The sequence below is a fragment of the Pseudophryne corroboree genome, chromosome 10 (assembly GCF_028390025.1).
Source record: "Pseudophryne corroboree isolate aPseCor3 chromosome 10, aPseCor3.hap2, whole genome shotgun sequence".
NCBI lineage: Eukaryota > Metazoa > Chordata > Amphibia > Anura > Myobatrachidae > Pseudophryne > Pseudophryne corroboree.
The window spans coordinates 221546011-221560952 of NC_086453.1; the positions used below are offsets into that span (position 1 = coordinate 221546011).

The 14942-nt window shown below is 47.1% G+C and overlaps 1 long non-coding RNA gene across 1 annotated transcript in view; it reads right to left on the reverse strand.

Moving 5' to 3' along the window:
* The window catches only part of LOC134965440 (uncharacterized), a 75171-nt gene extending 61201 nt beyond the window's left edge, over positions 1-13970 (reverse strand). The window contains exon 1 of the long non-coding RNA XR_010188361.1: positions 13157-13970. This is a non-coding gene — a long non-coding RNA (uncharacterized LOC134965440). The remainder of the gene's footprint in view (positions 1-13156) is intronic.
* Positions 13971-14942: the final 972 nt, after the last annotated feature.

Here is a 14942-nt window from a genome sequence, read left to right on the forward strand (position 1 = left end):
CATACATACTAGTTACGAGTATACTATCTCTTTATCAACCAGTCTATATATTAGCAGCAGACACAGTACAGTGCGGTAGTTCACGGCTGTGGCTACCTCTGTGTCGGCACTCGGCAGCCCGTCCATAATTGTATATACCAGTGACCTAACCGTGTTTTTTTTTTCTTTCTTTATACATACATACTAGTTACGAGTATACTATCTCTTTATCAACCAGTCTATATATTAGCAGCAGACACAGTACAGTGCGGTAGTTCACGGCTGTGGCTACCTCTGTGTCGGCACTCGGCAGCCCGTCCATAATTGTATATACCAGTGACCTAACCGTGGTTTTTTTTTCTTTCTTTATACATACATACTAGTTACGAGTATACTATCTCTTTATCAACCAGTCTATATATTAGCAGCAGACACAGTACAGTGCGGTAGTTCACGGCTGTGGCTACCTCTGTGTCGGCACTCGGCAGCCCGTCCATAATTGTATATACCAGTGACCTAACCGTGGTTTTTTTTTCTTTCTTTATACATACATACTAGTTACGAGTATACTATCTCTTTATCAACCAGTCTATATATTAGCAGCAGACACAGTACAGTGCGGTAGTTCACGGTTGTGGCTACCTCTGTGTCGGCACTCGGCAGCCCGTCCATAATTGTATATACCAGTGACCTAACCGTGGTTTTTTTTTCTTTCTTTATACATACATACTAGTTACGAGTATACTATCTCTTTATCAACCAGTCTATATATTAGCAGCAGACACAGTACAGTGCGGTAGTTCACGGCTGTGGCTACCTCTGTGTCGGCACTCGGCAGCCCGTCCATAATTGTATATACCAGTGACCTAACCGTGGTTTTTTTTTCTTTCTTTATACATACATACTAGTTACGAGTATACTATCTCTTTATCAACCAGTCTATATATTAGCAGCAGACACAGTACAGTGCGGTAGTTCACGGCTGTGGCTACCTCTGTGTCGGCACTCGGCAGCCCGTCCATAATTGTATATACCAGTGACCTAACCGTGTTTTTTTTTTCTTTCTTTATACATACATACTAGTTACGAGTATACTATCTCTTTATCAACCAGTCTATATATTAGCAGCAGACACAGTACAGTGCGGTAGTTCACGGCTGTGGCTACCTCTGTGTCGGCACTCGGCAGCCCGTCCATAATTGTATATACCACCTAACCGTGGTTTTTTTTTCTTTCTTTATACATACATACTAGTTACGAGTATACTATCTCTTTATCAACCAGTCTATATATTAGCAGCAGACACAGTACAGTGCGGTAGTTCACGGCTGTGGCTACCTCTGTGTCGGCACTCGGCAGCCCGTCCATAATTGTATATACCACCTAACCGTGGTTTTTTTTTCTTTCTTTATACATACATACTAGTTACGAGTATACTATCTCTTTATCAACCAGTCTATATTAGCAGCAGACACAGTACAGTGCGGTAGTTCACGGCTGTGGCTACCTCTGTGTCGGCACTCGGCAGCCCGTCCATAATTGTATATACCACCTAACCGTGGTTTTTTTTTCTTTCTTTATACATACATACTAGTTACGAGTATACTATCTCTTTATCAACCAGTCTATATATTAGCAGCAGACACAGTACAGTGCGGTAGTTCACGGCTGTGGCTACCTCTGTGTCGGCACTCGGCAGCCCGTCCATAATTGTATACTAGTATCCAATCCATCCATCTCCATTGTTTACCTGAGGTGCCTTTTAGTTGTGCCTATTAAAATATGGAGAACAAAAATGTTGAGGTTCCAAAATTAGGGAAAGATCAAGATCCACTTCCACCTCGTGCTGAAGCTGCTGCCACTAGTCATGGCCGAGACGATGAAATGCCAGCAACGTCGTCTGCCAAGGCCGATGCCCAATGTCATAGTACAGAGCATGTCAAATCCAAAACACCAAATATCAGTAAAAAAAGGACTCCAAAACCTAAAATAAAATTGTCGGAGGAGAAGCGTAAACTTGCCAATATGCCATTTACCACACGGAGTGGCAAGGAACGGCTGAGGCCCTGGCCTATGTTCATGGCTAGTGGTTCAGCTTCACATGAGGATGGAAGCACTCAGCCTCTCGCTAGAAAAATGAAAAGACTCAAGCTGGCAAAAGCAGCACAGCAAAGAACTGTGCATTCTTCGAAATCCCAAATCCACAAGGAGAGTCCAATTGTGTCGGTTGCGATGCCTGACCTTCCCAACACTGGACGTGAAGAGCATGCGCCTTCCACCATTTGCACGCCCCCTGCAAGTGCTGGAAGGAGCACCCGCAGTCCAGTTCCTGATAGTCAGATTGAAGATGTCAGTGTTGAAGTACACCAGGATGAGGAGGATATGGGTGTTGCTGGCGCTGGGGAGGAAATTGACCAGGAGGATTCTGATGGTGAGGTGGTTTGTTTAAGTCAGGCACCCGGGGAGACCCCTGTTGTCCGTGGGAGGAATATGGCCGTTGACATGCCAGGTGAAAATACCAAAAAAATCAGCTCTTCGGTCAGTTCGGTGTGGAGGTATTTCACCAGAAATGCAGACAACAGGTGTCAAGCCGTGTGTTCCCTTTGTCAAGCTGTAATAAGTAGGGGTAAGGACGTTAACCACCTCGGAACATCCTCCCTTATACGTCACCTGCAGCGCATTCATAATAAGTCAGTGACAAGTTCAAAAACTTTGGGTGACAGCGGAAGCAGTCCACTGACCAGTAAATCCCTTCCTCTTGTAACCAAGCTCACGCAAACCACCCCACCAACTCCCTCAGTGTCAATTTCCTCCTTCCCCAGGAATGCCAATAGTCCTGCAGGCCATGTCACTGGCAATTCTGACGAGTCCTCTCCTGCCTGGGATTCCTCCGATGCATCCTTGCGTGTAACGCCTACTGCTGCTGGCGCTGCTGTTGTTGCCGCTGGGAGTCGATGGTCATCCCAGAGGGGAAGTCGTAAGCCCACTTGTACTACTTCCAGTAAGCAATTGACTGTTCAACAGTCCTTTGCGAGGAAGATGAAATATCACAGCAGTCATCCTACTGCAAAGCGGATAACTGAGGCCTTGGCATCCTGGGTGGTGAGAAACGTGGTTCCGGTATCCATCATTACTGCAGAGCCAACTAGAGACTTGTTGGAGGTACTGTGTCCCCGGTACCAAATACCATCTAGGTTCCATTTCTCTAGGCAGGCGATACCGAAAATGTACACAGACCTCAGAAAAAGAGTCACCAGTGTCCTAAAAAATGCAGCTGTACCCAATGTCCACTTAACCACGGACATGTGGACAAGTGGAGCAGGGCAGGGTCAGGACTATATGACTGTGACAGCCCACTGGGTAGATGTATGGACTCCCGCCGCAAGAACAGCAGCGGCGGCACCAGTAGCAGCATCTCGCAAACGCCAACTCTTTCCTAGGCAGGCTACGCTTTGTATCACCGCTTTCCAGAATACGCACACAGCTGAAAACCTCTTACGGCAACTGAGGAAGATCATCGCGGAATGGCTTACCCCAATTGGACTCTCCTGTGGATTTGTGGCATCGGACAACGCCAGCAATATTGTGTGTGCATTAAATCTGGGCCAATTCCAGCACGTCCCATGTTTTGCACATACCTTGAATTTGGTGGTGCAGAATTTTTTTAAAAACGACAGGGGCGTGCAAGAGATGCTGTCGGTGGCCAGAAGAATTGCGGGACACTTTCGGCGTACAGGCACCACGTACAGAAAACTGGAGCACCACCAAAAACTACTGAACCTGCCCTGCCATCATCTGAAGCAAGAAGTGGTAACGAGGTGGAATTCAACCCTCTATATGCTTCAGAGGTTGGAGGAGCAGCAAAAGGCCATTCAAGCCTATACAATTGAGCACGATATAGTAGGTGGAATGCACCTGTCTCAAGTGCAGTGGAGAATGATTTCAACGTTGTGCAAGGTTCTGATGCCCTTTGAACTTGCCACACGTGAAGTCAGTTCAGACACTGCCAGCCTGAGTCAGGTCATTCCCCTCATCAGGCTTTTGCAGAAGAAGCTGGAGGCATTGAAGGAGGAGCTAACACGGAGCGATTCCGCTAGGCATGTGGGACTTGTGGATGCAGCCCTTAATTCGCTTAACAAGGATTCACGGGTGGTCAATCTGTTGAAATCAGAGCACTACATTTTGGCCACCGTGCTCGATCCTAGATTTAAAGCCTACCTTGGATCTCTCTTTCCGGCAGACACAGGTCTGCTGGGGTTGAAAGACCTGCTGGTGACAAAATTGTCAAGTCAAGCGGAACGCGACCTGTCAACATCTCCTCCTTCACATTCTCCCGCAACTGGGGGTGCGAGGAAAAGGCTCAGAATTCCGAGCCCACCCGCTGGCGGTGATGCAGGGCAGTCTGGAGCGACTGCTGATGCTGACATCTGGTCCGGACTGAAGGACCTGACAACGATTACGGACATGTCGTCTACTGTCACTGCATATGATTCTCTCAACATTGATAGAATGGTGGAGGATTATATGAGTGACCGCATCCAAGTAGGCACGTCACACAGTCCGTACTTATACTGGCAGGAAAAAGAGGCAATTTGGAGGCCCTTGCACAAACTGGCTTTATTCTACCTAAGTTGCCCTCCCACAAGTGTGTACTCCGAAAGAGTGTTTAGTGCCGCCGCTCACCTTGTCAGCAATCGGCGTACGAGGTTACATCCAGAAAATGTGGAGAAGATGATGTTCATTAAAATGAATTATAATCAATTCCTCCGCGGAGACATTGACCAGCAGCAATTGCCTCCACAAAGTACACAGGGAGCTGAGATGGTGGATTCCAGTGGGGACGAATTGATAATCTGTGAGGAGGGGGATGTACACGGTGATATATCGGAGGGTGAAGATGAGGTGGACATCTTGCCTCTGTAGAGCCAGTTTGTGCAAGGAGAGATTAATTGCTTCTTTTTTGGGGGGGGTCCAAACCAACCCGTCATATCAGTCACAGTCGTGTGGCAGACCCTGTCACTGAAATGATGGGTTGGTTAAAGTGTGCATGTCCTGTTTTGTTTATACAACATAAGGGTGGGTGGGAGGGCCCAAGGATAATTCCATCTTGCACCTCTTTTTTCTTTTCTTTTTCTTTGCATCATGTGCTGATTGGAGGGGAGTATGCTTTGCGCTTGAAACAATATATCAAAAATTAGATGTGCAGTCGGACAAAGAAGATAGACTCAGTACAACTTCAAAATGATAATAAAAAAACACTTTTATGGTATCAATTAAAGCAGGGTATGCCACATATAGAATGAATTAAAATAATGACAGTTTTACAATTTGTTAGATAAACTAAACTGAAAATAAAAATAAACATAAGAATAAAAATAAAACAGTTAAATGATTATATTCAAATGGTGATAATAAAAAAATCACAACACTGGCGTCCCAGTGTATTATTTTGGGTTTGTAATTCCCGCAGGGATAATTGACAGTCTCACAGTCTCAGATATTAATATAGTTCTTTAAAGGAAAGGTGCAATCTGTAATTAATGCTCCCGTGCTGGTTCCTGCGTTAGTGTAGAAACAGGGTCCTCATTAGATGAAATACACGAGGAGTAATAATGTGTGCTTTATTTCCTGTTATAATTACAGCTGGTAGTTGCCGTCTTTCCCGGTAAGGTTTTGTTAATTATAAATATAGCAGCAATGTTCAATTTAGATGGATTTAGCCGCCGTGAACAAACTACTGGGAACAGGTGTTAGGCCCCACAGCGGGGGTCACACAGAACTCACCCGACCAGTGTTTGTACAGCCGTGCGGCAATGATGAATCCAGCGTGCGGCAAAAAGCTGTGACCGAAGCTGTCACGGTTATGCTGAGCTGCGGACTGAGTCCTTTCGGCGGGTATCACCAAGTGAGAAGTGTATCGAGAGTGGGCGTCAACGCGTTTCGTCTCCTAGCAACGGAGACTTCCTCATCCGTCTTGAGGAAGTCTCCGTTGCTAGGAGACGCACGGCTGTACAAACACTGGTCGGGTGAGTTCTGTGTGACCCCCGCTGTGGGGCCTAACACCTGTTCCCAGTAGTTTGTTCACGGCGGCTAAATCCATCTAAATTGAACATTGCTGCTATATTTATAATTAACAAAACCTTACCGGGAAAGACGGCAACTACCAGCTGTAATTATAACAGGAAATAAAGCACACATTATTACTCCTCGTGTATTTCATCTAATGAGGACCCTGTTTCTACACTAACGCAGGAACCAGCACGGGAGCATTAATTACAGATTGCACCTTTCCTTTAAAGAACTATATTAATATCTGAGACTGTGAGACTGTCAATTATCCCTGCGGGAATTACAAACCCAAAATAATACACTGGGACGCCAGTGTTGTGATTTTTTTATTATCACCATTTGAATATAATCATTTAACTGTTTTATTTTTATTCTTATGTTTATTTTTATTTTCAGTTTAGTTTATCTAACAAATTGTAAAACTGTCATTATTTTAATTCATTCTATATGTGGCATACCCTGCTTTAATTGATACCATAAAAGTGTTTTTTTATTATCATTTTGAAGTTGTACTGAGTCTATCTTCTTTGTCCGACTGCACATCTAATTTTTGATATATTGTTTCAAGCGCAAAGCATACTCCCCTCCTTTTTTTCTCTCTAGATTTTAACGTTGCAACCTGGCAAGTTGTTTATGCTTAGCTGCTGAAACATCTCAAATATATAACTATTTACACTATTACAGCGCCGGGTTATCACAAACGGTCTCCGTTTTGTGATCTCTTTCTTTTCATGTGCTGATTGGGGAGGGTTTTTTGGAAGGGACATCCTGCGTGACACTGCAGTGCCACTCCTAGATGGGCCCGGTGTTTGTGTCGGCCACTAGGGTCGCTAATCTTACTCACACAGCTACCTCATTGCGCCTCTTTTTTTCTTTGCGTCATGTGCTGTTTGGGGAGGGTTTTTTGGAAGGGACATCCTGCGTGACACTGCAGTGCCACTCCTAGATGTGCCCGGTGTTTGTGTCGGCCACTAGGGTCGCTAATCTTACTCACACAGCTACCTCATTGCGCCTCTTTTTTTCTTTGCGTCATGTGCTGTTTGGGGAGGGTTTTTTGGAAGGGACATCCTGCGTGACACTGCAGTGCCACTCCTAGATGGGCCCGATGTTTGTGTCGGCCACTAGGGTCGCTAATCTTACTCACACAGTCAGCTACCTCATTGCGCCTCTTTTTTTCTTTGCGTCATGTGCTGTTTGGGGAGGGTTTTTTGGAAGGGCCATCCTGCGTGACACTGCAGTGCCACTCCTAGATGGGCCCGGTGTTTGTGTCGGCCACTAGGGTCGCTAATCTTACTCACACAGCTACCTCATTGCGCCTCTTTTTTTCTTTGCGTCATGTGCTGTTTGGGGAGGGTTTTTTGGAAGGGCCGTCCTGCGTGACACTGCAGTGCCACTCCTAGATGGGCCCGGTGTTTGTGTCGGCCACTAGGGTCGCTAATCTTACTCACACAGCTACCTCATTGCGCCTCTTTTTTTCTTTGCGTCATGTGCTGTTTGGGGAGGGTTTTTTGGAAGGGACATCCTGCGTGACACTGCAGTGCCACTCCTAGATGGGCCCGGTGTTTGTGTCGGCCACTAGGGTCGCTTATCTTACTCACACAGCGACCTCGGTGCAAATTTTAGGACTAAAAATAATATTGTGAGGTGTGAGGTATTCAGAATAGACTGAAAATGAGTGTAAATTATGGTTTTTGAGGTTAATAATACTTTGGGATCAAAATGACCCCCAAATTCTATGATTTAAGCTGTTTTTTAGTGTTTTTGGAAAAAAACACCCGAATCCAAAACACACCCGAATCCGACAAAAATAATTCGGTGAGGTTTTGCCAAAACGCGTTCGAACCCAAAACACGGCCGCGGAACCGAACCCAAAACCAAAACACAAAACCCGAAAAATTTCAGGCGCTCATCTCTAATTAATATATGTGCTGGCTGGTTATCCCAGGTATTGGCAGCACTGTGTCTATCACAGCCGCCGTGCAGCACCCAGGAGTGTGAGTCGACGCAGCACATACCAAAATACCCCAATTTGGCTGTGGAGTGGCATCGCAGAGACCAGTGCTTAAAGTGGTCCTGGAGAGGTGGTGGATCTCATTTCCCCTACCACCTACTCCCACCCCCATGAGGCCAAGCCAGAGCTGGTGCTATGGTGTTTGGTGTGCCCCTGCAAACTATAACTATGTGCCCTACTTCTCATACTGTCTAAAGAAACTGGGCATGCCAAAGGCGTGCACCGCAAAAAAGGGGTGTGGTCTCATAAAGAAGGGTTTTGGCCACACAATAGTTCCCCTAATTAAAATTATGCCACACGGTACCCCAACTAATTCACATTACACAGCACAAAGTGCCGCGATTCATATTATACCTCATAGTATTGCCAATTAGTTACGTTACGACACAAAGTAGTACCTCTTATTCACGTTACCATACACATTAGTATCCCTTATACACATTACGCCACACAGTGGCGCCACTTATACACATAATGCCCAAAGTAGTAGTGCCGCTTATACACATAATGCCCAAAGTAGTAGTGCCGCTTATACACATAATGCCCCCAACAGCAAATAAATAAAAATACAATGCCCCCCCTACCAGTATCAGTAGATTTCAAAGTGACTTTTCTATTTCTCTACCTATAAACAAGTAGTAAGGAAGGAGCTGTGAGGAGCAGCAGGGAGCAGCGCATGGCTGGCGTATGCAGGCAGGAGGATGGGAGGGTGACATGGCATGCATGACCTACAGTATGAGTCATGCCAGTACCAATGCTGCCAAGTCCCAGTGATGCCAGCAGTGGGCAGTGCATTTCTGGCTCCACATCAGAAAAATGCTGGTGGCACAGCAGTTGGGAACCACTGATTGATGCTGCTGTGCCTGGGCAAGGCGGGCAGACACAAGTAGTCCAGTGACAGAACGCAGTCCTGCACTGTTCCAGAACACCTGGATGAGGGATACAGTGGTTACTGGATGTTCACATATAAGGGAAAGATGGAGTAGGGAAATTACATACAGAGGGGGGTGGGGTACAGTGGAAGCGGGATATCAGCAGCACCTATGTGTATAGTTCGGTTAGTCAGACAGTCACAGTATGTCAAACATGCTTAACCAGAAAACTCTAACCTGAAAAGTAACTCCATAAGCAATTTACACCAGCATGAGAACACTTGCAGTAACCAGAAGTTAGGTTCTGGTGATGATCTCTCCTGTCCCTTACCTAAGCATCCGCACGGGTACTCTCTCAGGATGGCTCCTTTTCTGACATCACACGGACACAGGCGCACAATAACTTCGTCTTTCTCGCCCGAGCCGCCAGAGGAGAGGGACTGCTGGAGGAAGCGGGGCCAGCCAGCCAAGTCAATCATTTCCTCTTTATCTCTGCCCACCCACCACCACACTTATTGATCATGGGAGCCTGTGGCGCCGGTGGGCAGCACAGTCATAGGGAAGCCTGGAAGCCAGCCTGAGCTTCCTCTTCATTATCTGATTCCGGCAATCATGAGCAGAGCAGGGCAAGGTGGATGGGCAGTGCCTGCTGAGTGTGACAGGCTCACTAGCATGAGATTGTGACCGCCGCAACTGAGTAGAAAGATGTTATGGGCGGGCAGCGGAAGTGGGGCAGCAGAAGCCTGACAAGTCTCTCATTAATCAGGTTCCCTGTATTTGCGGACTGTGGCCGGGCAAAGTGGGCCGGAGGAGGCAAAACACGTTCTGCCTCTAAATACAAGTTACAGGAAAGCAGTTTCGTCCCGTTCCAGCCCACTTTAACCCCTGGCAGGGACAGAGCTTTCTCGCAAGCTCTGTTCCTGCATGCGATAATTGATACATCATGTGATGTAGTCAATTATCGCAGTGTGGATTGGGTCGATTATTGGCCCCAATATGTATATATTTATACACAATATATACATATATTGCACACCCCAAACGCAGAGTTATATATGTATGCATATAAAAAGGCATAGCTATATATATATAGATATACAAGTTCTATTTTGCATGAAAATTCAATATATCAATCACTAATCGGGCAGGTTATATTGCCTCATGAAGATTCAGTTTACACGTCAATCCAGTAGATGGCGCACAATGACAAATACTATGTGCTGTGGTCAGTGGCGTAACTAGAAATTTTTCTCCCCAAAGCCAAAAAATCCTTTGGCGCCCCCCCCCCCCCCCCCCCCCATACCCCCCGTAATTGGCACTAGCAAAGGTAGGAAAATGTGCGCGCCGCAGGCGCGTGCCGGCAAAAAGGGGGTGTGGCTTTGTCAAAATGGGCGTGGCTTTGCGTGGAGGGCGTGGCATTGCAGGAAAAGACTACCTTATACCCCAGTTTTGCAACCTGCACGCCCAGACGTTGGCCACCACAGGAAAGAAAAATAATCCTGATTCATGCCCCTTACATTATTTGTCATTTTTCCTCCTTATAGTAATGCCCAGTATACATTATTCCACATACTGCAATGGCCCTTAGACATTATTCCACACACAATAATGCACATGACACAATATGCACACACTGTAATGCCCCAGACACATTATGCCACACACCGTAATGCCTGTGACACATTATGACAGGAATCGCAATGCCCGTTATACATTATGCTACACACTGCAATGCCCCTGTTACATTATAGCACATACAATGTCTGTGACACAGTATGACACACACCACAATGATCCTGAGACATTATACCACATACCACAATGCCCGTGATATAGTATACAACACACCGTAATGCCTGATACATTATGACACACACCGTAATGCCCATTACACATTAAGTTCTACAGTAAGGCTTCTAATTACTTTTAAATTACCTGCTCGTTGCCAGGGGTTTCATGCTCTTGGTTCCATGCACGGTGCCAGGGGTTTTCATGCTCAGGGTGTCATGCTCGTTGCCAGGGGTTTCATGCACTGGGTGTCATGCTCGTTGCTAGGGGGTAGTGCTTGTTGCTAGGGCCATGCTCCCAGTGCCACATATGCCCCCAGTGCCAGATATTCCCCCACAGTGCCAGGTATATGCCCCTAGTGCCAGATATTCCCCCACAGTGCCAGGTACATGCCCCCAGTGCCACATATACCCCCCCCCCCCCAGTGCCACATATGCCCCCTCAGTGCCTGCTCCCCCCAGTGCCAAATATTCCCCCACAGTGCCACATATGCCCTCTCAGTGCCTGCTCACCCCAGTGCCAAATATTCCCCCCACAGTGCCAGGTATATGCCCCCAGTGCCAGATATTCCCCCACAGTGCCAGGTATATGCCTCCAGTGCCAGATCTTCCCCCCACAGTGCCATGTATATGCCCCCAGTGCCAGATCTGCCCCCACAGTGCCAGGTATATGCCCCCAGTGCCAGATCTGCCCCCACAGTGCCAGGTATATGCCCCCAGTGCCAGATCTGCCCCCACAGTGCCAGGTATATGCCTCCAGTGCCAGATCTTCCCCCCACAGTGCCAGGTATATGCCCCCAGTGCCAGATCTGCCCCCACAGTGCCAGGTATATACCCCCAGTGCCAGATCTGCCCCCACAGAGCCAGGTATATGCCCCCAGTGCCAGATCTGCCCCCACAGTGCCAGGTATATGCCCCCAGTGCCAGATCTTCCCCCCACAGTGCCAGGTATATGCCCCCAGTGCCAGATCTGCCCCCACAGTGCCAGGTATATGCCCCCAGTACCAGATCTGCCCCCACAGTGCCAGGTATATGCCCCCAGTGCCAGATCTGCCCCCACAGTGCCAGGTATATGCCCCCAGTGCCAGATCTGCCCCCCACAGTGCCAGGTATATGCCCCAAGTGCCAGATCTGCCCCCCACAGTGCCAGGTATATGCCCCAAGTGCCAGATCTTCCCCCCACAGTGCTCAAGTGCGGGTCTGTTTTTTTCCGATTTTTTTCGATTCGTTAAAAAAAAGCAGCAAAGAAAAATAGACCTGCTTTTTCCAGTCGAGTTTGGATAACCATGCACGGATCTGTGAGATCTGTGCATGGTTATCTTTGGGAAAGGGTCTGTTTAGTGTTAAAACATAAAAAAAAATTGTGTGGGGTCCCCCCTCCTAAGCATAACCAGCCTCGGGCTCTTTGAGCCGGTCCTGGTTGTCAAAATATGGGGCAAAAAATGACAGGGGTTCCCCCATATTTCATCACCCAGCACCGGGCTCTGCGCCTGGTCCTGGTTCCAAAAATACAGGGGACAAAAAGCGTAGGGGTCCCCCATATTTTTGAAACCAGCACCAGGCTCCACTAGCCAGGTACATAATGCCACAGCCGGGGGACACTTTTATACTGGTCCCTGCGGCCCTGGCATTACATACCCAACTAGTCACAGATCCGGCCGGGATTCCTTGTGTTTTGTCAGGCAGTGTTTTACTCATCACTCCCGTAAAACACTGCCTAACATTACGAATCACATCGACATCGGAAAATACGAATTGGGAAAAGTCGGCTGCTTAGTGAATGATCGTATCAGGATTCAAAAAGTTGCAGTAAAATGCACCCGTTACGATTCCAGTTCAAAGTAACACCCTTCAAAACGGCAAAAACACGAATCTTTGTAAATATACCCCATGGTATTAAAATGATAGAAAACAGTCATAGAGGGGGCACTCTCCAGGCTTTATAAACATAAAGACATCATTTATTGTGATATACTCAGCAGAATCCAAGAAGTGAGAGATGCTTCAAAACAATTCTTGGACTCTGTTGAGTATATCACAATAAATGACGTCTACATGTTTATAAAGCCTGAGAGTGCTCCCTCTATGACTGTTATTTATATATATATATATATATATATATATATGAAATGGGGGGATAGGGATAGAGGCGACAAGTGCGGCTTAAAAAAACAGTGTTTTTACATGTTTTAAAAACGCCAAAAGATGTTATAAAATGATTAAAAATAATTTTTAATATATATGAGAGTAAAAACAGTTTCAAAAAAAGGGGGTTTTAAAATACAAGAAAATTGTTCCATATAAAACAATACAAAAGTAATAAAAGGATAGGAATTCAAAACTTAACTTAAAGGCAGTGGGTGGTCAATACACATATATATATATTTGTGTGTGTAAATAATTAAATCACAATAAAATGAAAGTAAATGTACACTTACTACACAATCGGCTGCCTTAGGGGTGGGTAAGGTGTCTGCAATCAGCTGAGCAGGCAGATTATTCTGCTTCCAGCCAGGTGACGCTGCTAGCATGGTCTCTCCTCTTGCTCTTCCATAGCTGCAGCAGCAGGCACGGAGTAGGACTGAAGAGCCAGAGCTGGCAAATTGTTGCATCTTCTGAAGCAATGATAGTGCCGTAATTCGCTACCATGGCGCATACTCCGCAGGTATGAGGTTGCTGGGGGTCGATGAGGAGGAGGTCACTGTGGAGGGATTACCTGGCTTCATTGTTTATTTTGTTGGGGCTAGCTGTGTAATGCCGGATGGCCAGCATGTAGCTCAGATTGAGGCGTTGCTGCCCAGTATTTGTGCCCCTCTGAGCATTGGGGCCCCTCTAAACCTTGGGTCCCGGAATGGCTGTCTCCTTTGACCCCCCTGTCACCGGGTCTGGATACCCAGTTTGGTGTGACTTGGGGTTATCTGTTCCTCTTGTTTCCCCAGAGAGGTAAGGAGTGGAAGCCGAACCCTATATCAGTGTGTGTCTCAGCTTCAGGGTTCGCTCACTAGCATAGCCGCCTCCCTGGATCCACTTTGATGACCTGTCATGCACAGGGAAGCAGAGTGTGGGGCTGTCGCTTCTCTGTAAAGCCGCACCTACTGGTCCTGTGAGGCAGCACTCTATTTCCTTGACTGGCTGTCGGTAGCAACAGGGGCTCAGGTAATCTGTACTGAGCAGGTATGCTCCCTGGGGCTGCTGCCTCTGGACTTCCCACTAGTGCAGCTCTGCCCTCTCAGACAGTTAGCTCAGGAGTCTTCCAACTGTCAGTGCTGGGCTCCTATTTATACACTGCAGTCACATGACCCACTGACTGCATGCGCTGCTGTAACTGTCAGCTGCCCCTCTCCACACACAGCACAGGCAGAATCTCCATTGGCATTTCTATAATGGGTGCAATGTGTGGGTGCACATGGGCCCGTGGGTCCAGGGGAGCCCACACTGCACACATTGCACCCATGTTTTTATTACTTACCTTTCCGGAGTCCCGCATCGGAGCTGCAGTCGTGGTGCAAAAATTGACACCAAAATGTCTGCTGCGCAAGCGCAGTAGAGATTTAGACTCCAGAACATGGAAGGCGCCATGTTTCCGGAGTCCATGCATGCGCAGTAGACTCTGGCATAATACCAGCATCTACTGTGTCGCTAAGAGGAAGGGGCCCACCCGGAGCCTGCACACGGGCCCCCTCCTCTGTTAAAACGCCCCCGCAAACCCCCATCTACATGGGAGCGCCTCTTGCGCAAGCTCACAGTCCATTATTAGAGTCTTTGCTGGCTGGGCCATCTCACTTCTATCCTGTGGGAGGGGTTTTACATTTTATCAGCATAGGTTTAATATATATTCAGGGGTGGATTGGGAACTAAAAGTGGCCCTGTAAAATTTTGTAGAAGTGGCCCGCCATAGGCAGCCCAAGAGGTATAATATAATATGTAGCCATGGCAGCATCACTGGATGACAGAGTTGCTATACAGCAGATATGGAATAACAGAATGAATGGGGACAATGCAGGAGTACGGTAGGCTGCCTGACATGGAGACAATGGAATCAGCTGCCGCTTTGCGCCAGCCCTAAAGGGGCACCTCCTCCTAAGCGCCTTGAGTCCTGTTTGGAGAAGGAGCGCTATATAAATAAAATTATTATTATTATTATTGCTCTGGTGTCGGGGATAGATTATCTGCAGAATGAGTCTGCAGCATAAGCCCACAGTACCCATACCGTACAGCTGTCCA